Consider the following 26,525-nt stretch of genomic DNA (forward strand, 5'->3'; position numbering starts at 1 on the left):
CTGACAGTTGTTTTTCTATTTGTGACAGTCTGGCTTTTATTGGTGTTAGGTCCCTAATTTTTGTTAGAAGTTGGTTCTCATTATTATCAACTAGTTCATTAGATTGTAACAGGACTGTCGAAGATTCTAGACTAATGGGACCCTGCGTGTCATGTGATGCTTGATGTACAATTACTGTGTGACTATGCTGGTTTCCCCTTGTGGGGGTGGCTGATCTTTCCTCCCCTGGCTTTTACGTATGTTTTTGGTTTTATTAGTTTTAGGGGTTTTTAATCCTGGCGCTTTTTTTTTCCTTACCGCTCCCTCCCTTTTCCCTCTCAACTGCCTTACATCTTCTGGGGTGGTTTCTATTACGAGTTCTGGGGTCTTATTAAGGTTTAGGCTTAGTTGTGAGTCAGAGAGCTGCGAAGCCGATAGATCTACCGTATTAGGTAAACTATATCTTTGGCCTTGGGATTCAATTATTTCAGCATTCCTGGTCTGTTCGGGTGATCTTGCGTCAGCTAGGTGACCCATGGAGGATCTCCTCGCTAAGGCTAAATCTTGAGACACTCGACGTTCCATAATCGAGATGCTTTGATCTATTAACGAGTTGGCTCTGATTAAGAAACTATCTAAGGGGCCTATCAGTTGTCCCTCCCCAGCAGCAGTTTTGCTTCTACTTCCTCGAGTTGACATAATAGGGAGGATTCAATTAGACTAAGCAGTGTATGTTCGTAACATGAGTTTAGGGTGACAGTGTAACCAAAGGAGATTAGAGGAGGTAGAGCAGAGATGTATTCAATTTAGAAATCGGAACCCTAACACTCAGTGGTTAGAGGAGGGGCCCGGTCCGGTCTAGACCGGTCACGAACGGGCACAAACGGGCCCGCCCTTGTCCCGGGCTTCTCCCGGGACGCTCCCGCGCGCTCCCGCGCAGCGGTATACTGGTCCTGTTATGAGGGGTAGGTCGAGGGCGGGGGGCGTGGCAAGCAGGGAGAGCGGACCAGGTGTGCCAAATGGTCGATGCAGGGGCTCCTGGGATACGGAGTCCCTGCTGCGCAGCTCGCAGCTCTGCTGCAGTTCTATTCTCGCCCCACACGCTCCGCTCCAACTTCTGACAATCACCCTCCTCACACTGCGAAGCGGGACCCGCGCAGCTGGTCCGGCGAGCAGTTAGCAGTCCCAAGGGAGGTAACAACAGTCAGGAATCCAACGGGCAGCTCCTCCTTGACAGGGAAAAAACAAGGTTTCAATGGTGAGAAATGATATAGTCCAAAGCGCTGTTTTTAATATAAAATCAGGGCCTTCGGTGGTCATTTCACAGAAAATACAAGATTTGAAAAAAAAATTATTGTCTACGGCTGCTCATGGAAGACAATTTCTATGGACTGGAATCTAGAGAATGCTAAAGTGATTCTGGTATTTTACTGACCTCTGCTGGTCGTTTTCTATCAAGAAATTTAAATAGAGGCAGTTGCCAGAAAAATTAAAAAAAGAAAGTCCCTCGGCAGAAAGCAATTGTGGTATTTTATTCACCTCTGCTGGTCATTTTCTATCAAGACAGTTAAACAGACGCAGTTGAACAGAAAAGAAAGTCCCTAAACAGAAGCAGTCAAGTCCTAGGGCTGATCTTCGGAGTCCAGAAAGTACATACAAGTACATACTAAAGTATATACTAAAGTATATAAAATAAAGTATATACAAGAGCTCTCGAATGCTCGACCTAAAAAAACATGGTAATAAAAAACGTTCAGTCTTTTTTTGTATTTGAACTCCAATAACAACTTGGACGGTTCTTGTGGGGAGATAGGGAAGTCACTGCTAATATCTGTCCTGTTAGGCCTAGATGGTACCTGTACATCCGATTGTCATTACATATCACGGAAAACACACATGGAAATGTTCACACAATAACACAGCAATGCACACACCCACCAATAAAGAAAAACATATATTTTCACTTACCTTATTTTTTTCATTTCTTCAGCCAGAAAGGCCTACACTCCATCTCCACGTGGACGTAAATGTAGACACCCAACCCTGCATCCAACAAATAGAAACCATTATAGAACAGCAAAGGTGGGACCGAGATAAGAAATACCACCCCAAGTCCTCTCCCAGATTCTAATAGGGCTGGAATTTCTGCCCTATCAGAAGTTGGGACAGGGATGAGAATCCCGCCCCTGCTGTTATGTTTGTGTTCCAATTGGTTGCCGGGATGCACTGATTTGTGCCCTGACACCCCTCATTTTAACAGGTGTACTGTGCAGATTAATACATGCACAGTACAGCTGTTAAATTCAGTAGATTGTGCCTGCGTGAGTGGACGTCGCTGAATTATGCAGTCACACATGCGCAATCCAAGCAGGCATCTCCAGATTGCAATAAACATAAGCAATCTGAAGATGAATGCTTCGGCCCCACCCACTCCCTCCTCCTCCTGTAATGAGCAAGAGAGGCTGCTACTCACACTGGCAGAATGCATAAAAACACAAACATGTTTAAATGGACGTGTTTTCATGTACAGTGCCAGTGAGGCGCAGTTGTCTTCACTCCGAGTATCTGGAGTGTGTAGGACCTCGCAGGTGGCAGGGCTCCACCTATTTGCTCGTGAGGACGAGCCGCCCCAGCTTACTTTAAGATTAACTGTAGTTTTTCACCAAAGTTGGTGCAGATAGTGCTGTATATCCAATGGGTCCGCTGTTGCTATTTTCGAGGGTAGAAGCACTACAGCTTTTTTCAACAGACATGGAACCAGACCCTGGCCCTCCAAGACCAATTGAAACAAATGGGGGGGGGAACAGGTATTCAGCCAACATCCTCCATGCACTAGGTGGTAATGGACCTAACGGAGATCCCCCGGGAGATGGACATGACTGTTGCTCTAAGACAGCTCACAATCATCATCCCAAGGGATCCTAGATTGTTCAGGCACATGTCGGAAATCCCACACTGTAAGCAGTCAGCATCCTGTGGCGGACTAAATACGACCAAAGGTAGCTTTACATAAGAAATCATTGCATGAACCTTGTCAAAAAATCTGCCAATTTTTACACAGAAACTTTAGGCGGTATAATATCTTGTTCATACCAATCTGGATCTGAAAATGCATGGATGATGTACATGTAAGTCACCCCACAGGTAGGCCATTGGTAGGCCTTAGGGAAGGGTGGTATGTGCATAGAAAGTAAGTATGTAGTTTGAGATGGAGTACAGCTGTTATGTTTAATACATATGGAATAGAATATAATACAGATAAAATGAATTAGGTAGGGATTTAGGGCCATATGTATGACACTTTGGTTTTGCGATTCTCAAATAGCGATTTTTAGAGAATCGCTATTTGAGAATCGCAAAACGCTATGTATGTAGGATTTGCAAATAATTTTGCGAATCCTACATATTCCTTAATTGCGATTAGCAAATTGCAATTCGCAATTAAGGAATACCTCCCCATTTATTCATATGGGCCTTGAGGCCTAGAGGCCCATATGAATGAATAGGAAGACTTTCTCAATTTGCGATTCTCAATTAGAGAATCGCAAATTGAGAATGTAATTTCAAGGACACCCTGTTGCACCCCTGAAATGTACATGTGTGCCCCTCTGGCACACATAAATGCCCTAAGGGCATGTATGTGCGCCACATGGCACTTTGAAAAATGCAAAAAAGTGCATTTTTCAAAGAAATCGCAAATTACCACCAACTTGAAGTTGGTGGTAATTTGCGATTCCTTAAGGCAAATTTGCACTTTTTCTGTTCTACTTACATTGCATTTAAGGAATTTCAATTTGGGATTCCTTAAAAGCAATTGCAAAATAAGGAACCCCAAATTTTGCGATTCCTTATTTTGCAAGGCAGTTTTTCTTTCATACATACCACTGAGCCAAATCGCGATCGCCAATGCCGAAATTCTACGAATGTCGGCGTTTGCAATCGAAAATGGAATGATACATATGGCCCCAGGTTGCTTGAGGTATGTAAAATGTATTTTGCATTTTGTTTTCAGCTATCTGTTTGTCTTAAAAGAGAAGAATTTACGATTGCAAGAAAGGAACAGAGGAGGAATAAGCAAAAGACACAGTACTACCGGCAAAACACTGAGAACAAAAAAAGGAGATGATGGACAGAACATAGTGGGGGAAAAACAGCTGCTGGTAAGAGAACTGAGGCGTTTCTTAAAACAATGTGTTAAAAATGTGGGAAATTATCTCAATAAAAAGAGAGCTTAACCAACAACTCGGAAATCAAAAGGCGTAAGTCATGTTCAAAGTGAAAAATGTTCTAAAAAAATCAGGTCATCTGACTCTAAGGTTGAGTGACATATGAAGATTAATGTTTAAAAGCAGGGTAATAAAGATTTTGATAAGAAATATAAAGCAGTATAAGAGAAGAACAGCAGCATTGAAGAAATATAACACATAGAAATTTTAGTAGATAAAGCGTTTTCCTTAAAGAGTACATTTTTTATCCTGATAGAAAATAGAATGAAAACACTGGCTAAAACAGCGGCGCTGCATCGGTCCTCTTCATTCGCAATCCCTCGATGCGTCGATTCTTGCAGCCATGATAGGCGTTGTGTTGATTTTCAGAGCGGCACAGCGATGCGTGGAAATTCTTCTTGCACCGCGAAGATGCGTCGGGAAAACAGCCACAAGAAGAGCGCTGTATCGATTTCTGCAGTTCTTCTTTCTTCCAGCTCCCGAACAGCAACAGCAATCTCCAGAGGCCCCAAACCGGCAGAGGCACCCTCTGGCAGATCAGAACTCACTTCGGCATAGTTCAGGGAAGCTGGGGGGTGAAGTCTTTGTGTCCCTGAGACTTCAGAACAGAAGGGGAGGCCTGCACACACAGGCCCTTGGAGATCTCCTTCAAGCAGGGGACACAGCACACAGCAAAGTCCTTATCCTTTCCTGGTCAGAAACAGCAATTGCAGGCCAACCCCACCCAGCACACAACAAAGGGGCAGAACTTCTCCTTCAGTATCTCCAGCTGTTGTCCTTGGAAAGGATTTCTCTTTAATACCAGGGACGATCTAAAGTTTGGGGTTTTGGGTCTGAAACTTATACCACAAAATGTCTTTGTTCTCTTTGTGCATGGGGCTCTGAGCTCAGTTCAAACCAGTTCTACCTTCACTGGGGCAGCATGACCACGGGAGGTGGAGACAGCATCGTGCAAGGGAGACAGGCTCCATTCAAGTGCAAGATCAATCTCTTCCCACCACTCTATATGCTGCCAGGGTCTATTCAGTTCAGGGCTGACTCATCCTGGAAGGGCCAGGCACACCTCAAACCGCTCCCCAGAGGCTGTCTACAGGGAATGCACATCCTCTGTCTCTGTCAAACTGAAAATGTAAAGTCAGAGGAAAATCCCTGGAGAGATTAATGTATAGGGATACCTTAATCCAAATCAACAGTATAGATACCTGAATTTAATATTAGACAATCTGGTCACGGACTAGTTTGTGATGTTCACAGTTTTTTTATTAAAAAATGCATCATAGTTAAAATTTCAGTAGAAATACAATTGTACTGAAAACATACAATAAAATAACATTCTAAATGACAAAATTTCAAAAATTAAACAACAATTTAAAAACAATTGAATCTGTTCAGATTCAACTGGGCAACGCAATACATAAAAAAATACGCAATTTCTAAATCATCAACATACTTTCGTTATGGAAGAAAAGGATAGACAAAAGACAGAAGAAAACCCCTCTATAGGAAAAAATATCAAATAATGTCACAGATAAAAAATGATTCAACAGCCTATCCAATAATCTACTAAGGACCCCGGTATTGCAATGTGCAGAATATCCAGAGTTCTAGAGGCTTGAATTCATGAAGAAATAAAAAAGGCGTCGACGCGTTTCGGTGTATCAGCCCATGAATATAGCTACACCTTCATCAGTACGGTATTGATAGGGGTCATCTGATTCAATTAGTAGAAATCAATGCTTTGTTTTAAACACTTGACAACAGACTTCATTAGTTGTTTACGAAACAACGAGAGAGGATGTACCCGTGGAAAGTGCCGTATCGAGATTGACAAGATACATGCGAATGTCCACAGATCGTTATCAAGCGACTGGCGACGAGGCTGAAACATAAGGCGAGCCACGGGGAAAGTGACCCCTCCTTAAATAAAAGGGGGTACCGCACGAAATAAAGGGAGGAAACAACCCATAACGAAGGAATTCATATCTAAAGAAAATACAGACAGGGGGAAGGAAAAAAAAGAACATAAACCTGTGCCACCTAACAAAACGATTGGAACTGTCCAAAAATAAAACCGTCCATATCCTATTCTTGGAGTTGTGTGAAAACTAACCAACACCAAGTCTGTTGTCAAGTCTATCCTTTTCTTCCATAACGAAAGTATGTTGATGATTTAGAAATTGCGTATTTTTTTATGTATTGCGTTGCCCAGTTGAATCTGAACAGATTCAATTGTTTTTTAATTGTTGTTTAATTTTTGAAATTTTGTCATTTAGAATGTTATTTTATTGTATGTTTTCAGTACAATTGTATTTCTACTGAAATTTTAACTATGATGCATTTTTTAAATAAAAAAACTGTGAACATCACAAACTAGTCCGTGACCAGATTGTCTAATATTAAATTCAGGTATCTATACTGTTGATTTGGATTAAGGTATCCCTATACATTAATCTCTCCAGGGATTTTCCTCTGACTTTACATTGTCTTTAAGTACCCTGTTCCCTGGAACGTGTGGGGTCTTCTCTCAATTTATTAACATCTGTCAAACTGAAACCAGACTGTCAACCTACAAACAGTCAGAGGCACACAGGATGGTTGAACAAGAAAATAGCCACTTTCTAAAAGTGGTATTTTCAAACACACAATTTAAAAAACATCTTTCCTAAAAGATGTGTTTTTGTATTCTGTCTTCAGAGATATCAAGCTCAATTTTTTTATCTTATCCCTATTGGAAAATATGCTTGTAAAATGTTACAAAGTATTCCCCGTTCTGTCCTATGGGGCATGATAGCCTTTCAATAATAAAAAATGAAATTGGCAGTATTTCACTATCAGGACATGTTGCTCACACCAGTACATCTCCTACCTTTCACATACACTGCACCCATCCTGGGGGGTATTTTGGGCCTTCCACAGGGGTATCCTATATGTAAGAAAAAGGGAAGGTAGGTGTACTTGCCAAGTCAGCATGACAGTTGACAAACTGAGCACAGGCACTGCAGGTACAGACCTGAGACATCTTTTCAAGCCTACTCATGTGGGTGGCACAATCAGTGCTGCAGGCCCACTAGTAGCATTTGATTTACAAGCCCTGGCACACTAATTGTACTTTACTAGGAACCTTCTAGTAAATCAAATATGCCAATCAGGGAGAACCAATCACAATAACAATTTACACAGGGAGCACTTGCACTTTGACATTGATCAGCAGTGGCCAAAGTATCTAAGCCAGCAAAAATGAAATCCAGCACAGTATCAAAAACGCAGGAGGTAGAGGCCAAAAGTCAGGGGAAACCACACCAAGGATGCCACGTCTAACATGTGTCCCCTTCAGCTGAAATGTGGGGAGAACTACTCACCCTCTTGGAAGTTCTCATCACTAAGGGGGAAGAATCTGGACAGACCTAAAATCATTGGCGTGTTTTGTACCAGGGCGGTGTTCCACAGTAAAGTCCATTCCCTGTAGGGAGATGGACCACCTCAACAGTTTTGAGTTCTCACTCTTAGCCTGCATCAACCATCTGAGGGGCCTTTGGTCCATCTGAACCCGGAAGTGAGTCCCAAACAAGTAGGGTCTTAGCTCCTTCAGCGCCCAAACTACTTTCAATCGCACTCCACCTCTGTTCCTGGGAAGTAGCCTGCTAGTGATGAAAGCTACAGGTTGGTCCAAGACCTCGTTGTTCAATTGTGAGAGTACTACTCCCACACCATGCTCTGAGGCATCTGTCTGCACAACAAATTCTTTGCAAAAGTCAGATGCCTTAAGCATGGGCGACATGCACATGGCAGATTTCAGGCCATCAAAAGCGGTCTGGCAGGTATCAGTCCAGATCACCTTCCTGGGCTGCTGTCTTGAAGTCAGCTCTGTCAATGGGGCAACAATTGTGCCATACCCATTGACAACCTGAATGTAGTACCCAGTGAGACCAAAAAAGGCTCTCATCTCTGTTTGAGTCTTGGGGGCTCCTGAGCCAGAATGGTGTCAATCTTTGTTTGAAGGGGCACCACTTGGCCGCTCCCTACCTGGTGTCCTATGTACACCACAGACCCATGTCCTATCTGGCACTTACTAGCCTTGATAGTGAGGCCTGCCCTTTGCAGAGCCTTCAACACTTCACAGAGGTGTTGCAAGTGTTCCTCCCAGCTGGAGCTGAACACATTCCTCCAACCCAGACAGTACCTGGTTTACCAGTCTCTGGAATGTGGCAGGGGTGTAATTCAACCCAAAGGGCATGACTCGGAACTGGTAGTGCCCCTTTGGCGTTGAAAACCAGACCTCTCTTTTGCCCTATCGGTTAAGGCAAACTGACAGTACCTAGATGTTAAATCAAATGTACTGACCCAACAATGAGCTTGTCAGCTCTGGGGATGGGGTACGCATCAGTCTTGGTGACTGCATTGAGTCCACAGCAGTCCTCACATAACCGGAGTTCTGGATTGTCACTGGGTGCAGCAGCTTTTGGCACTAAGATCACTGGGCTAGCCCAGGGGCTGCTTGAGTCCTCTATTACCCGTAATGACAACATCTTGGAAGCTTCTTCATTGATGCTAGCCTGACTTTGTCAACTACCTTGTAAAAATGTTGCTTCACAGGTAGACTGTCCCCAGTGCCCACATCTTGGTCACACCAAGTGGTGATTACTTGAGTCATGGAGAACAGGGAGGCAAACTGTCCCAGCACCTGGCAACAGTCCCTCTCCAGCTCTGGGGTCAGGGTAGGAGAGAGGTTTACCCCATTGTAGGAAGCTGGCTCTGTATATACCATACCGAAGGGAGGTATGTTATGCACAGAGTAGGCAGAGGTAAAGTTAGATAGCACCTCACTCTCTATTTGTGGTAGTGTGGTTGAGCAGTAAGGCAGCATCAGAGGACAGTGTTAAGCATTCGTTGTACATACTCAGTCAGCAAATGAATTCACACACTCAAAGACTGAATTTCAGACTAGTTGTTTTTGTATAAAAAAATATTCTTTTAGTTATTTTATTTTCTAGAACCAAGCAAGCCTGGCACATGTAAGCAATAAATAGTTTACAGTAGAACTGCAATTGAAATACAGTTTTAATGATAATTGTATATGCACTTTGGTTTGATTTACAGTATGGATGCAGAGAAATGCAATACTTAGTACACAGTACATAGATTTGAATAGGCTTTTTTGTAAAATACCAGGTAAATAACATTTACGATTACTAGGCTTGCACAGAGTAGTATAACTAGATACTACTTTGAGTAATTTCCTAAAAACAGGTAAGTAAAATCGTTTTTGTTAGATTATGGAATTTTAAAGAATTTCTTTAGTTTCTCAAACTCCACACTTAGAAACTTTTCACAGAAAAACTGTCAATGTTATCATATGGGGAAAATAGTGTTATCAGTTTTGAGGGAAGTATTTGGGAAGTGGTAGTTGAGGTTCTGGTGGTAGACTCAGGGGTCTCCCAGGGTCAAGGATGCACTCTAGTTACACCCTCAGTGGCACTAGGGCAGCCAGGTGCAGAGAGCTGAGGTCCCTATGTTATCCAATGAAGGATAGGGGGCCTCTGGTTGGTGGCTGCTGGCAAGCAGGCCACTTTGTTGTGGGAGCAAAGCTCCTGGACTTTAGCTCAGGGCAAATAGGGAAACAAAGTAGCACCAAAGGTGCACCCTCAGCGGCACTAGGGCAGCTGGGTGCAGGGTGCTGTTTCAACGTCGGGTGCCCTGTTGTTTTCAAAAGGGAAACTCAGGTTTGCAAAGGCACTGCAGGCTTGGGTACGAAGGTCTTCTGGGTGCGACCAACACTTCGAGAGGTAGGTTGGGAAGTTAGGGGTTTGTTAGGCACTGTCGGTTTGGCCACCCAAGGCCGTGGGGCATGGGGTGTCGGGTGCAGTGGTTCCTTTGGTGATCGGATCTTCTTATCAGCTCCTTGTCGCAGTTGGGGGCACCTTCTGGATTTAGGCTGCTCGCATCGGCTAGAGCCTTGAGGCAGATCAGGGGTCACTGGGTCTCAGGTCAGGCTCACTGGGGTGACCTCCTTGTGGTGTTTGCCCGCTCGAGCTTGCGCCGTGGATCGCGGGTGCAAGGTGGGGTGGATTTGCGGTGTCTGGCTGGAGCAAGAGGTTGCAGATCAACAAATCTGGTGTTCCCGGGAGACAAATGCCTTTTTTTTAAGGTAGGCAGGCCCACCGGGGTTTGTGAGGTTGCTGGTTGCAGGACACACCGGGATTTCGCAGAAGCAGGTTCGAGGAGGAGACAGGCCCTTAGGGCTGGGGCCAAGTCAGTGGGCGTCTTCCTCCTGTTAGCTGCTGCACGGCAGTTCGGTCCTTATTCTTCTTCTTCTTGTAGTTTCTTCGTGTCTAAGGAAGCAAGGTTCAGTGTTGCCCCTAAATACTAGCGTTAGGGGTGTTACAGGTAGGTTAAAGTAAGGGACCAATGGGTCCCTTCCCTTAGATGGGTACACCCCCTATTATGCCACCCTCCAGTGTGAGGGGGGCATGAGCCTGTCCCTGTTTGGCTGAGTCCCCCCAATCTGCAAGATGGCGGGAACTGGGAGTTGTGCTTCACCTTGTCTCCCTCACCTGAGGGGTGGAGTTGGAAGAGGTGGGCAAACCTCTCTTCCTCACTTGTTTTTCCCACCGGTTCTCCCGCCCAATGTGTCGGTCAGAACCAGTGGGGACCAGCTGCTGAAAGCAGAAAGTGGCCTGGGGAAGCTCACAAAGGGGGCAAGCCTTTGAAGCTTCCTCTTCGTGAACCCTGCCCATCCTGGGGGAAGAGTCTTGGCACCACGTCCCAGGATGTGTATTGTTTCAGGCCCCAGAGAGCAGCAGGCTCAGGGGTCTAGAAACATGTCTGGTGGTGGCAGGTGGAAGCAGCCCCTCAGCCTGGACACTAGTGATGGGTTAGTTTTCGGGGGGTATCTCTGAGATGCCCTCTGTGTGCATTTTTCATTAAATCCCACACTGGCATCAATGTGGGTTTAATGTGCTGAAAAGTTTGATACCAAACTTCTCAGTTTTCAGTGTAGCCGTTATGGTGCTGTGGAGTTTGTAATGACAAACTCCCAGCACTATATACTCTTAAAGGCAGCGCTGCACTTGGAGTGTCTAAGAATTGACTTAGACACTGTAGGGGTACAGGGCTCAAGCACCTGTACCCTCACCATTGGTGTAGGGCACCCAGCTGGAGGGGTGACTGATCTATGTCAGGGCAGTGGGTTGTAGGCATGGCACACAGAGATGTGTGCCATATTGACTCTTTACTTTGCTCTGCACCAAAACACGCAGCCTGCTAAGGCAGTGTGTGAGTGTAAAGGTACAGGACCTCTAAGGGTGGAACAACAAGTGTTGTAGCCCTTAGAGGCCTTCTCTGGTCACAGTGTCCTGGTTACCTGTGGTACCATTTACCAGGGGCTGACCTGTGGCCAGAGATGGCAATTGGGTTTAGGCTTCAATGCAGTTTTTGGAAAAGAACATAGGCCCTGGCTACCTGATTAGCAGGAGCCCAGGGCACACTCAGCCAAAGCACATCAGCAATTCAGCAAAAAGTGGGGACAACCATGCAGAAAGAGGGCATTTTCTCACACCCATCCAATGACCCATCATGTTCCTTTGCTAACAGGAGGTCAAGTCAAGTCAAGTCAAGAAATTTATATAGCGCACTACATACCCAGAGGGTCTCAAGCCGCTTGAGGAGGGGGGGGGGGGGTTTACTTATCGAATATCCAGGTTTTAAGCTGTTTTCTGAAGGCTAGGTGGTTTTGGGTAAGGCGGAGGTGAATGGGGAGGGAATTCCAGGTTTTGGCCGCTAAGTAGGAGAAGGATCTTCCCCCCATGGTGGCTTTGTGGATGCGCGGAACAGCGGCGAGGGCTTGATCGGACGAGCGCAGATGGCGGGTGGGAGTGTAGAAGGAGAGGCGCGTATTGAGGCAGTGAGGTCCCAGTTCGTAGAGGGCTTTGTGTGCGTGGGTGAGGAGACGGAACGTAATCCTTTTGTTGACGGGGAGCCAGTGAAGGTCTTTCAAGTGGCCGGAGATGTGGTCTGTGCGGGGGATGTCTAGTATGAGTCTGGCTGAGGCATTTTGGATGCGTTGGAGTTTTTTCAGCAGTGTTGCGGTGGTGCCGGCGTAAAGGGTGTTTCCGTAGTCCAGACGGCTTGTAACCAGTGCGTGGGTGACCGTTTTTCTTGTTTCGGTGGGGATCCAGCGAAATGTTTTTTTGAGCATGCGTAAGATGTTGAAGCAAGATGATGAGACGGCGTTGACTAGTCTGGTCATTGAAAGAGTGGAGTCCAGGATGATGCCCAGGTTTTGTGCGTGGTCCGTCGGTATGGGAGCTTTTCCTAGGGCCGTTGGCCACCAAGAGTCGTCCCAGGCGGAAGGGGATGCACCTAGGATGAGGACTTCCGTTTTGTCCGAGTTCAGTTTCAGACGGCTGTGCTTCATCCACTCGGCTACTTCTTTCATTCCTTCGTGGAGGTTGTTTTTGGCGGTGGTTGGGTCTTTGGTGAGTGAGAGGATCAGCTGAGTGTCATCGGCGTAGGAGATGATGTTGAGGTTGTGCTGACGTGCGATGGTTGCGAGGGGGCTCATGTAGACAATGAAGAGTGTAGGGCTGAGAGAAGATCCTTGCGGAACGCCGCAAATGACTTCGGTGGCCTCTGACTTAAAAGGGGGGAGGCGGACTCTCTGAGTTCTTCCTGCCAGGAACGAGATGATCCAGTCCAATGCTTTTCCTTGAATTCCGATGTTGCTGAGGCGTTGTATTAGGGTATTGTGGCAGACTGTGTCGAAGGCTGCGGAGAGGTCGAGGAGGATGAGGGCGACTGTGTGTCCGTTGTCCAGTAGTGTTCGAATGTTGTCTGTTGCTGCGATGAGGGCGGTCTCGGTGCTGTGTTTGGCTCGGAAGCCGGACTGTGAGGAGTCGAGTGATTTGTTGGTTTCGAGGAAGGCAGCGAGCTGATTGTTGACGGCTTTCTCAATGATTTTGGCGGGGAATGGGAGGAGCGAGATGGGGCGGTAATTTTTGAGTTCGGTGGGGTCGGCTGTGGGTTTCTTCAGAAGGGCGCTGAGTTTGGCGTGTTTCCATTTTTCTGGGAATTCTGCCTGAGTTGAGGGAGCAGTTGATGACGTCTCGGAGATGGGGTGCGATAATGGAGTTTGCTTTGTTGAAGATGTGATGGGGGCAAGGGTCTGTGGAGGATCCAGAGTGGATGGAGTTCATTAGGCGAATGGTGTCTTCTGTGGTGATTGAGTTCCAGTTGAGAAGGTTATTCGGAGGGGGTGCTGGTTCGGGGGAGAGAGGGGAAGGCTGGTTTACGGGTTGGTTGTCAAAGCTGTTATGAATGTCGGCGATTTTGTCATGGAAGAAAGAGGCGAGGGAGTCGCAGAGGGCTTGAGAGGGGGTGATGTCGTTGGAGCTGGCGGTGGGGTTGGTGAATTCTTTGATGATGTTGAAAAGTTCCTTGCTGTTGTGGGCGTTGTAGTCTAGTCGGTCTTTGAGTGCTACTTTCTTGGCTGTCCGGATTAGTTGGTGGTGTTTGCGGGTGGCGTTTTTGAAGGCGGCTTGGGTGATAGTGTTTGGGTCTTTTTTCCAAGTTTTTTCAAGGGAGCGGCAGAGTTTTTTGGATTTCTTAAGGTCATCATTGAACCATGGGGCGTTCTTGCTTCCTTGCTTGACTTGATGTTTTTTCAGGGGTGCTAGTTTGTCGGCAGTTTGGGTTAGCCAATGTGTGAAGTTGGTGGCGGCTTGGTAAGGGTTCGTCGAATAGGCAGGGGGTTTTTGAAGAAGTGATGTGGAGATCTGGTTGATTGAGATTTTGTTCCAATTTCTTCGCAGAGTCGGTTGAGGGTGGTTGAGAATCGTGGTCTTGTTGTAAATGAAGTGGATGCAACTGTGGTCCATCCAGTGGAGGGTTGTGGAGTGAGTGAAGGAGATATGCTTGCTAGAGGTGAAGATAGGGTCGAGTGTGTGTCCTGCGTAGTGGGTGGGGGTGTTAACAAGTTGTTTGAGTCCGAGATTGGCGAGATTGTCCAAGAGGGTGGTAGTGTTCCTGTCGTTGCTTTTTTCCAGGTGGAAATTGAGGTCTCCCAGTAGAATGTATTCTTCTGAGGAGAGGGCGTGTGGGCTGATGAAGTCAGTGATGTCTTCGCTGAATTGTGTGCGGGGTCCTGGGGGTCTGTAGAGGAGGGTGCCTCTGAGTGTTGTCTTGGGGTCGGTGTGGATCTGAAAGTGGAGGTGTTCGGCAGTAGCGAGGTTGTCTTCTGAGTTGGTTGAGACGCGGATGGTGTTCTTATGGACGATGGCGATGCCTCCTCCTGTTTGCTTGGTGCGGTCCTTACGGATGATCTTGTAGCCGTCCGGGATGGCTATGGCGATGTCTGGGGCTGATGAGGCATTCATCCAGGTTTCTGTTAGGAAGGTGACGTCCGGGGAGAAGGTGTCGAGTAGGTTCCAAAGGTCGATGGCGTGTTTGTGAACCGAGCGTGTGTTGAGAAGGATGCCTTTAAGGTGGTTGGTGTCGGAACCCTGTTTGGAGATTGTGGATTTGGTGTGGGTCTCGAAGGAGACGTACTTGCAGGAGTGGCAGGTGAAGGGTCCATGGGTGTGACCTGGTGCTGCTTGGGCGCAGTTAGGGAGTCGGCCGGGGTTGAGTGCTAAGAGGGTGGAGGCGTTGTAAGTAATGCGGGAGGGGTGGGTGATACGGGGACCAGGGGGTCTGGCGCTGGGCGCGTGCCAGGCGCGGACGGGCGTAGACGGGCTTACCTTTGGTGCACCTTCGGCGCGGCCGTAGCGCGTGGACGCTGCGCGTTGGGACATCAGTCTAATATGGACAGTGGAGGGGGCGGAGCGGGGGATGGGCAGCTGGGAGGCAGGAGGTGGGTTGTAGGTCAACAAACAAAATGGTGGGGGGATCGAAATTCAGCCTGGGCGAGGTTGGGGCGCAGGGAGGAGAGGCGCTGAGGGCAGTACGCTAAATATGAAAAGCGTGTAGTGCAGCCAATCCACAATGCAAGCTGAGCGCTAGCTCACAATGATTGATACAATGACGAGGTGTCCGTTTCCACAATCCCAATTAAATACACAATACAATTTTCTAACACACAGAGTGCAGGTATGCAAAGTGGCAGCAGTGGCAGGCAGAAAAATGGCAGGCGGGCGTATAGCGCTACGATACCAATAGCAGGCTCTGCGAAGCGCTGTGGCAGTCGGGCAGGGTGCAAGGGGAGCGACCGCTTCCTGCGTGGAAGGAAGAGGCTCACTCTTCTCCTCCATCATCTGTCACAAGGAGCATAGTCACTTCAGACCTCTTAAAGTGTGGCTTGAGGCGGTTCACATGCAGTACTATCAAAGGGTTTCTAGGAATCTGCAAGTCAGCCAAGTAGGTCACCTCGCTCTTGTGTTCCACCACCTCATATGGGCCAGTCCATTTATCTTGGACCGCTCAAGGCTCTACTGGTGCCATCACACAGACTTTTTGGCCAGGCTGAAATTCAACCAGAGTGGCATTCGGGTCATACCATCTTTTCATTTCTTCCTGGCTAGCTTCCAGGTTCGCCTGAGCGAATTTCCTGAAGCATTGAGTCTGGTTTCTGAAGGCCAACACATAGCTGAACACATCTTGGAGGGTCTTACCAGGAGTTTTCTCCCAGCCCTCCATCACCAGATTCAATCAATCAATCAATCAATGCGCTACTCACCCACGAGGGTCTCAAGGCGCTTGGAAGAGGGGGGGTGTTGCTACTGATCGAACAGCCAGGTCTTGAGAAGTCTTCTGAAGTTCAGTAGGTCCTGGGTCTGCGGCAGGTGGGTGGGGAGGGTGTTCCATGTCTTGGCGGCAAGGTGGAAAAATGATCTGCCGCTGGTGGTCATTTGGTGGATGCGTGGAATGGTGATGAGGGCGAGGTCAGCGGAGCGAAGCTGGCGGTTTGGGGTGTAGAAGGTGAGTTGTTTGTTGAGGTATGCTGGTCCGGTATTGTGGAGTGCTTTGTAAGCGTGGATGAGGAGCTTGAAGGTGATCCTCTTGTTGACAGGGAGCCAGTGCAGGTCTCACAGGTGGGCAGTGATGTGGCTGTGGCGGGGGATGTCGAGGATGAGGCGTGGGGAGGCATTCTGTATGCGTTGAAGTATTTTCTGGAGTTTGGCTGTCGTTCCCGCATAGAAGGCGTTGCCGTAGTCCAGCCTGCTGCTTACGAGGGCCTGGGTGACTGTCCTTCTGGTTCCGGGGGGGATCAATCTGCAGATCTTGCAAAGCATGCGGAGGGTGTTGAAGCAGGAGGAGACCGCATTGACTTGCTGGGTCATAAAGAGAGAGTATGAACCCCAGGTTGTGTGCATGGTTGGTGGGTGTCGGTGAAGCTACCGGCATTGTCGGCCACCAAGAGACGTCCCAGGCGGGGGGGGGGGTGGAGCGCCGAGGATGAGGACCTCCATCTTGTCAGAGTTCAGTTTCAGGCGACTGGTCTTCATCCATTCTGCGACAGCCTTCATTCCTTTGTGGAGGTTAGTTTTGGGGGTGGCCGGGTCCTTGGTGAGGGAGAGGATAATCTGGGTGTCGTTGATGTATGAGATGATGTTGAGGTCGTGCGATCAGATGATGTTGGGGAGCGGTGCCAAGTAGATGTTGAAAGGGTTCGCATTTTATGTGTACTTTTATGGATGTTTTACATTCCGAATAAAGATCATTTGACATTGACATTGTTGAAAGGGGTCGGGCTGCGGGATGATCCTTGGGGTACGCCACAGGTGATTTCGGTGGCTTCGGATCTGAATGGGGAAGATGGACTCTCTGGGTTCTGGTGAGGAAGGAGATGATCCATTCCATGGTTTTGTCACTGATCCCTGTGTTATGGAGCCATGTGTGTAGGGTGTGGTGGCAGACGGTGTCGAAGGCGGCTAAGAGGTCCAGGAGGATGAGGGCCGCGGTTTTTCCGTTGTCCAACATGGCCCTAATGTCGGCAGCGATGAGGGCGGTTTTGGTGCTGTGGTTGCTGTGGAAACCAGATTGGGACGAGTTCAGGATGTTGTTCTCCTCTAGGAAGTGGGTCAGTTGTCTGTTGACAGTCTTTTCGATGACTTTCGCCGGGAACGCTAGCACATGGGCGGGAAGTTCTTGTGTTCCGTTGGGTCAACCTTGGGTTTCTTGAGTAGGGCGTTGATCTCTGCGTGTTTCCAGCTCTCTGGGAAGGTGGCGGTCTTGAAGGAGCTGTTGATGATCTTCTGGGATGTGATGATGGAGCTTGCTTTGTTGAATATGCGGGGGGCAGCGGTTGGATGGTGACCCGGAGTGGACGGTGTTCATTATTTTGATGGTGGGACGGGTGAAATCTGGTTCTCCAGCTGATCCCTGCCCCCTAAAATCTTCAAAATGGCTTGGCCGGGCATTGAGGACAAAGTCCTCTCTCTCCTGAATCGCTCCTTGGAAACAGGGCTGGTCCCCTCCAGATTTAAGGAAGCTCGGGTGATTCCACTTTTGCTGAGCCCAAAAACTTTAAGAACTTTAGGCCAATCTCTCAGCTACCGTTTCTGGCAAAAATGATCGAACAGCATGTATTACAATCTTTTACTCGCCATCTGGAGTCCAATCAGCTTCTTGAGCCTAACCAGGCAGGGCTCAGAGAATTGTTCATGCTCTCCGTACTGGACGATCTGAGAGTTAGGGCAGACAAAAAAGTGCCGTGTGCTCTGGTGCTCCTGGACCTATCTGCGGCGTTTGACACTGTGGATCATCGCCAACTACTAACGCGGATTAGTGATCTAGGGATCCAGGGCACGGCTCTGGCCTGGTTGTCCTCATTTCTCAGGGATCGGTCCCAGAGAGTACAATTAGGAGATCTGGTGTCCCAGCCAGCCACGCTGGGTTGTTGAGTACCCCAGGGTTCAGCTTTATCTCCCCTGCTCTTCAATGCCTACCTGCAGCCTCTAATCGCCGCGTGATGTAGGGTTTATAATTATGCCGACGACACTCAAATCCTGATCCAGATCGACCATTCACCTGGGGCTCACTTGAGAATGCAAGACATTCTCAAGTTTACCATTTATTGGATGTCGGCAAATTCGCTAAAAATCAACCCTGGAAACATGGAGGTTTTAGCGGTCACTACAACTTCTAACCCTTGGAATGATCTGTTCTGGCCCAGAGAACTAGGTCCTTTCCCCCAATCAGTCACGGCCGTAAAAAGCCTTGGTATTAAAATTGATGCCTTGCTATCCATGACACAGCAAGTATCGGTGGTGGTTGGAACCACTGTAGGCCAAATGCGTCAGCTCCGGAAACTTTCTCCACTTCTGTCTTTCAGCACCCTTAGACTGGCAGTTTCCTCCCTGATCTTATCACGTCTTGATTATGGGAATGCCCTATATCTTGGTCTGCCAAAAAATCTTTTGGCTAAGCTTTAGGTGGTAATGAATGACGTGGCGGGACTAATCTTTACAAAACCCAGACATACACAGGTCACGCCCTTATTGCAGAGCTTACACTGGCTCCTGATTCTACAGAGAACCACAATCAAAAGTTTCTGTATTGTGCACAAGGCTGTTTGTGGCTCAGCTCCGAGCTACATCACGGGCCGTTTGACTAATTACTGCCCGAGTAGGGTCATCCGGTCGCCTGATGCCGGATATCTGGCCTGCCCTCGGTACAATCGCTCGTCCTTGGGCGGGCGAGCTTTCTCGACCGATGCTCCTCAGGCATGGAACCGTCTTCTCACTGAACTTCGTAAGGAAACGAATCTCCTCCGCTTTAGGAAGAGTCTGAAAACTGTTTTGTTTTTGAGGCATGGGGGTCTGCATTGAACAGCTCACTTTGTTTTAAGCAGTCTGATGTCCGCTGATAGCGCTTAGAGACCTCTGGGTGATAATAATGCGCTCTAGAGATCCACAGTAACATAACATAACATGGTGTCATTGTCTTTTGAGGTGTTTCCAGGAGAGCAGGAGGCCAGAGTGCTTGGGGGCAGTGAGTCTGAAGTGTCGGCATCTGTCAGGGGGGTTAGGGTGTTGAAGCTGTCATGGATGTCTGCGACCTTGCAGTGGAAGAAGGTGGCTAGGGAGTCGCTGAGGTCTTGCGATGGTGGGATGTTGTTGGAGCTGGAGCTGGAGTTGGCGAGTTTTTTCACGATGTTGAAGAACTCTTTGCTGTTGTGCGCATTGTTGTTGATGCGTTCCTTTATGGAGGCCCTTTTGGTGGCTCGAATGAGTTGGTGGTGCTTGCGGCTGGTGTTCTTGAGTGCTGTATTCATCTGTTGGAGTGTTTCCTGATCGAGGAAAGAGTATTGGCGCAGTTGTAAATGAACCTCATTTTTTATGTTTTGTTCACCAAAATGGGTTTGCAGTATCGCTGCAGCTTGTTTTGAACTTCATAAATGTGTTTGAAATATAAAAACTGTGCTTTGTTGATCCAAGTGTGCTAGTTTGGATATCATTTAAAGAGAATGCTTTGTAAGGTTTAGAAAAGCAAGTAGTGTTCTATTTTTAGAACTACGTGAGCAACAGTGCACAGAGGGCAAGGGCCATGTGCTCTTGAGATAGAAGATTTCTTTTATAACCATGATTATTGCCAACAAATATAAAAGAAGTCCTCCTGATTCAATACCACATGCACATACCCATTCCAATCATACTAACTCATTCATACTCATACATTTATACCAAAGCATCCAATATCTGTCAATGGTAAGGTAAGAGTTTGACAGAGAGGAGAAAAAGTTATTAACTCTTTTCTGCCAAAATTCGGGTCTCAAAACCAGATTCCTAAGAGACTCGGCACTGGGTCGACGCGCGTTTCGGTGGAATGAAGGCTGATGGAACCACCTTCCTCAGGACCACTTCAGATACAACACATTCATTTTTCAGGGGACCTATAAATACAATAACATATCAGCTTACAACACTGACATACGAACAAAACAAGTACAGTTTTCTATATACATTTGGCCATTACTTAGATTCAGTTTGACCTGACATGAACACCACCATGCTACTTGTGAGCATATTCTGAGTACCATGTTGCCAAACAGCAACACATGTGACACCTATAAGAAAAAATGTAGTCGCCACTTTCCAGCCCATATATACTAATCTTACACGGGGATCATTTAAGGGTATCTACACCAGAATCACTGTCCACAAAACTGTCAACCTCATCTAATGATGAAAAAATGATAAGACTAAACCATCATATCTAAAATAAGAGTCTGCTCTATTGGACTCTAGTTTATCACGAGGCAGCCAAGGTTGAAGTCTTATAATTTTCAAAATGGCAATTTATATAGGATCTTTGAGCTTGTCACTCAATCCTCTATAAAAAAAGAGATGTTCTCTTTTCTTCAGGCCAATATGTTTTGGCTCCCAATCTATTGAAGCTGGTAATGTAAGAAAGCAGGACCTTGGATCCCTGTCTTAAATTTAATAGAGCATTGTCACTGGCTTGCATGAAAGTGTGTTTGGAGAAAAGACTTTTCATCTTGTCTTGAAACTGAGAAAAATCATACAACAAGGGATTGTTGTTCTCCACTAGAGGAAAAGCCTAATCTGCTGCGTTACCAACAAGAAATGACAAACGCTACCTTGGCGGCATCATCTGGGAAGGCTGCTGCTTTACATAGAAAGTGTAAATGACACTGGTTCATAAAAATACTATACTTAGAGCTATCACCTTTGAACCTGTCAGGCATTGCCAGGGGGACCGGGCTAGGTGTATGTACCGTGAAGTGCACCGGAGGGATATTCCCTTTGTCTCTCGCGGAAGCCCCAATATTATGGGTTGGTCTGAAAGACAGGCATGCTGGATATAACTCTTCCTGCTTTTGGGAGTGGTTCCTGGGTTTCTACTAGCCAAAGTGTTCTTCGCTTTCATCGGATCTACCTCTGCATGTAGGCGTTGGTTTTCAGACCATAGTCTCCCTACGTCTGTCTGCAGGTCTACTAATGCTGCTGTAAGTTCCTTGCGCGCTGTGTAGGCGAGACCTAAAAAGGAGACTCAGCCTTTTCAGGTGCAAGCAAAACTCCTTCTACCACTCTAAATGCAGACCAGGTCTATTCAGTCTTGCAATCAGCCACCCAGGCAAGGTAGGGCACATCTAAACCCCCGGTAACCGTCTAGAGTGAATGCACATCCCAGCTCCTGTCACTTAAACACCAGATACTGAATGCACACACAGCCAGTGGCACACAGAATAGTAAAGTAAGAAAATGCCCACTTTCTTAAAGTGGTATTTTCAAAAACAGAATTTAAATACTACCTTTGGAGTAGAGCGTGGAGTCAGGCAGGGTTGTGTCTTGGCCCCCTTCCTATTCTCCCTATATACAAACAGCATGGAGATAGAGCTTCTGAGGGGGGCTCAAGACCTCCCCCAAATAAAACAACGCCTGATCCCCACTCTGCTCTATGCAGACGACGGTGTCATCCTAGCCCGCACTCCACGCGAACTACAAAAGGCATTGACCAGGTATGCGGACTTCATGGGTACCCTTGACCTCCACATCAACATCAAGAAGACCTTTGTAATGGTGGCAGGCAAAGGGAAAAAAGGCCTTAGAGACATATCCCTCAATAACCAAAAGCTCGACCGGACGGCCCAGTATCCTTATCTGGGCATCACAATAGATGAAAAACTAAATTGGAAAGCGGCAGTCGAGTCAAGGAAACATTTCTTCAAGAGGGCAATAGCAGCTCTGATGTCCTTTTCACAAAAATTGGGCAAACGGTCCCCTGTGGAACTACTGAAAATTTATAATGCAAAATGCCAGACAGTAGCTCTGTATGGGGCATGGGTTTGGGGGCATGTGGACGTCAGTGCTCTACAGGTGGCAGAAAACTCCTTTTTAAGATTTCTTCTGGTGGCACCAAGGCGAATCTCCACTTATGCATCCCATATCGAACTAGGCATACCGCACATTGAGGACCTGGCAAAAATTCAACCTTTGCTACTGTGGCGGCGTATATGGACCTCAGATAAAAACATGCTAACCAAAGGGATTTTGGCAGATTCAATGGCACTAGAACATTCGGGAAAAATAAAATGGCTCACCTACATCAGAAATTTTCTTACGGACTTAGGCCTGGAGGCATATTATATTACACCAGAAAAGATCTGTGAGATATCCAAGAAGGAGTTGAAAGAAATGGCTTTGACCCACTTGGATGGACTAAGACTCACAAGTGAAATAGGGAAACCTTATGTCCATCATGCAATCACGGTCCATCTTGTCCCCCCAATGCAGCCCTACCTAACGCTTGAAATTGGTATTTTGGATCGTTTTTTACTAACCAGATTCAGACTAAACCTTTTCCACCGGTTAGTAGCCTTTCCCATGAGAAACACCTGGGAGCAAACGTTAGGACTCTGTCCATGCGATGATACATCTGTACAGACCACTATACATACAGCATTGTTCTGCAAGTTCTATCATGTCCATCGCAAAATTTGGATGGTACCATTGCTGAAATCGTGGAACTTAAGACAGTGTCGCCCTGCCATGTTGCGCCTTCAATTTTTGGATTCTAAAGTAACTTGTTACCACATGGTTAACTTCTTAAAATGTATTTTTAAACAGAGAAATAATTTGTGAGAAAAATGCTTATAACACAATGAAATGTATTCAATGTAAAGAAAACTGAATTATTTTCCAAGCACTTTTCCCCCAAAACTTTAACCGCAAAATGTTATTGTAATATTGTTTTCTCTTTCTATTTTATGACATTATGTGTATAAAATGCTTTTATGGTTTTCTATTATGAAATACCAAATAAAGGAATTTATTAGCTACTGAAAGACAGGCAGGCTGGATATAACTCTTCCTGCTTTTGGGAGTGGTTCCTGGGTTTCTACTATCCAAAGTGTTCTGCGCTTTCATCCGATCTACCTCTGCATGTAGGCGTTGGTTTTCAGACCATAGTCTCCCTACGTCTGTCTTCAGGTCTACTAATGCTGCTGTAAGTTCCTTGCGCTCTGTGTAGGCGAGACCTAAAAAGGAGACTCAGCCTTTTCAGGTGCAAGCAAAACTCCTTCTACCACTCTAAATGCAGACCAGGTCTATTCAGTCTTGCAATCAGCCACCCAGGCAAGGTAGGGCACATCTAAACCCCCGGTAACCGTCTACAGTGAATGCACATCCCAGCTCCTGTCACTTAAACACCAGATACTGAATGCACACACAGCCAGTGGTACACAGAATAGTAAAGTAAGAAAATGCCCACTTTCTTAAAGTGGTATTTTCAAAAACAGAATTTAAATACTACCTTTGGAGTAGAGCGTGGAGTCAGGCAGGGTTGTGTCTTGGCCCCCTTCCTATTCTCCCTATATACAAACAGCTAGGAGATAGAGCTTCTGAGGGGGGCTCAAGACCTCCCCCAAATAAAACAACACCTGATCCCCACTCTGCTCTATGCAGACGACGGTGTCATCCTAGCCCGCACTCCACGCGAACTACAAAAGGCATTGACCAGGTATGCGGACTTCATGGGTACCCTTGACCTCCACATCAACATCAAGAAGACCTTTGTAATGGTGGCAGGCAAAGGGAGAAAAGGCCTTAGAGACATATCCCTCAATAACCAAAAGCTCGAACTGACGGCCCAGTATCCTTATCTGGGCATCACAATAGATGAAAAACTAAATTGGAAAGCGGCAGTCGAGTCAAGGAAACATTTCTTCAAGAGGGCAATAGCAGCTCTGATGTCCTTTTCACAAAAATTGGGCAAACGGTCCCCTGTGGAACTACTGAAAATGTATAATGCAAAATGCCAGACAGTAGCTCTGTATGGGGCGGGGGTTTGGGGGCATGTGGACGTCAGTGCTCTACAGGTGGCAGAAAACTCCTTTTTAAGATTTCTTCTGGTGGCACCAAGGCGAATCTCCACTTATGCATCCCATATCGAACTAGGCATACCGCACATTGAGGACCTGGCAAAAATTCAACCTTTGCTACTGTGGCGGCGTATATGGACCTCAGATAAAAACATGCTAACCAAAGGGATTTTGGCAGATTCAATGGCACTAGAACATTCGGGAAAAATAAAATGGCTCACCTACATCAGAAATTTTCTTACGGACTTAGGCCTGGAGGCATATTATATTACACCAGAAAAGATCTGTGAGATATCCAAGAAGGAGTTGAAAGAAATGGCTTTGACCCACTTGGATGGACTAAGACTCACAAGTGAAATAGGGAAACCTTATGTCCATCATGCAATCACGGTCCATCTTGTCCCCCCAATTCAGCCCTACCTAACGCTTGAAATTAGTATTTTGGATCGTTTTTTACTAACCAGATTCAGACTAAACCGTTTCCACCGGTTAGTAGCCTTTCCCATGAGAAACACCTGGGAGCAAACGTTAGGACTCTGTCCATGCGATGATACATCTGTACAGACCACTATACATACAGCATTGTTCTGCAAGTTCTATCATGTCCATCGCAAAATTTGGATGGTACCATTGCTGAAATCGTGGAACTTAAGACAGTGTCGCCCTGCCATGTTGTGCCTTCAATTTTTGGATTCTAAAGTAACTTGTTACCACATGGTTAACTTCTTAAAATGTATTTTTAAACAGAGAAATAATTTGTGAGAAAAATGCTTATAACACAATGAAATGTATTCAATGTAAAGAAAACTGAATTATTTTCCAAGCACTTTTTCCCCAAAATTTTAACCGCAAAATGTTATTGTAATATTGTTTTCTCTTTCTATTTTATGACATTATGTGTATAAAATGCTTTTATGGTTTTCTATTATGAAATACCGAATAAAGGAATTTATTAGCTACTGAAAGACAGGCAGGCTGGATATAACTCTTCCTGCTTTTGGGAGTGGTTCCTGGGTTTCTACTATCCAAAGTGTTCTGCGCTTTCATCGGATCTACCTCTGCATGTAGGCGTTGGTTTTCAGACCATAGTCTCCCTACGTCTGTCTGCAGGTCTACTAATGCTGCTGTAAGTTCCTTGCGCGCTGTGTAGGCGAGACCTAAAAAGGAGACTCAGCCTTTTCAGGTGCAAGCAAAACTCCTTCTACCACTCTAAATGCAGACCAGGTCTATTCAGTCTTGCAATCAGTCACCCAGGCAAGGTAGGGCACATCTAAACCCCCCGGTAACCGTCTAGAGTGAATGCACATCCCAGCTCCTGTCACTCAAACACCAGATACTGAATGCACACACAGCCAGTGGCGCACAGAATAGTAAAGTAAGAAAATGCCCACTTTCTTAAAGTCGTATTTTCAAAAACAGAATTTAAATACTACCTTTGCCCAAAGGTGTGTTAATAAATTCTATGTTCAGAGCCCCTGAACTCTATTTTCCTAACTTGTCCCTATTGCAAGTTACACATGTAAAAATGTTACAGTGCAGTCCCAATGATAAGCCTGTGGGACTTTTCAATAGTGAAAAACAAAATACACAGTACTTCACTATCAGGATATGTCACACACACCAATACATGTCCTACCTTTCACACAGCACCCTGCCCATGGGGGTTCATTGAGTCTATCTTAGGGGTACCTTACATGTAAAGAAAGGGAAGGTTTGGGCCTGACAAGTGGGTGCACTTCTAGGGCAACATGGCAGTTTACAACTGCACATGCAGACACTACAGTGGTAGGTCTGAGATACATTTATAGGGCTACTTATGTGGGTGGCCCAACCAGTGTTGCAAACCCACTAGTAGCAATTGGTTTACATGTCCTGGCACACAGCATACACTTTACTAGGGACTTACCAGTAAATCAAATATGCCAATCAAGGATAACCAATCATTGTCACAATTTATACAGCAAAGCGTATGCACTCTAGCACTGGTCAGCGGTGATAAAGTGCCCAGAATCCTATTGTCAATGAAAATGGGGGCAGAATAGTAGGTGGCAAAAAGGCAAAAAGTTGGGCCATCAACCTGTCAAAAGGGCCAGGTCTAACAGTCTCCATCACAGCGGTTGATAGAAATGCCCCTTTTGTACTTCCCTATTGCCCACATTTTGGAAGTAAGAGCTTTTTTATTTCTACCTTTGAATAAATTAGCCGAGTGGGCATAAAATGCAGAGTTAGCCCTGCACAGCATGTTTGAATGCTTGATATTGGTAGACCTTCCTCTTCTCTTTATAAATTCTGTGCCATTGTCATTTACCGTCAACATATCTCAACCGGTGGTGCCAGCACTCTACAATAGCTGCTGGTAGCACCGGCCCTTCTATCCAGTTCATTTCATATCTTCCTCTGTTGCTCTTTATCTCACCAGTGAAGCTTCATGGGAACTATTACACCTTTCCACCTTATGTGAATATAGCATCTATGTGGAGCGGCTTGTCTTTCCCCTTCCAGGCCTTTATAGCGGGTTTTCAAGCTTCGCCTCCTGTTATATC

General features: G+C 46.3%; 1 long non-coding RNA gene across 1 annotated transcript in view; it reads left to right on the forward strand.

Annotated features, from left to right (window-relative positions):
- Positions 1–26,525, forward strand: part of LOC144821873 (uncharacterized) — a 256,340-nt gene that overhangs the window by 185,193 nt on the left and 44,622 nt on the right. Inside the window, exon 3 of the long non-coding RNA XR_013608484.1 lies at positions 3,992–4,139. This is a non-coding gene — a long non-coding RNA (uncharacterized LOC144821873). The remainder of the gene's footprint in view (positions 1–3,991; positions 4,140–26,525) is intronic.

The sequence above is a fragment of the Lissotriton helveticus genome, chromosome 2_2 (genome assembly GCF_964261635.1).
Source record: "Lissotriton helveticus chromosome 2_2, aLisHel1.1, whole genome shotgun sequence".
In the NCBI taxonomy this organism is placed as follows: Eukaryota; Metazoa; Chordata; class Amphibia; order Caudata; family Salamandridae; genus Lissotriton; species Lissotriton helveticus.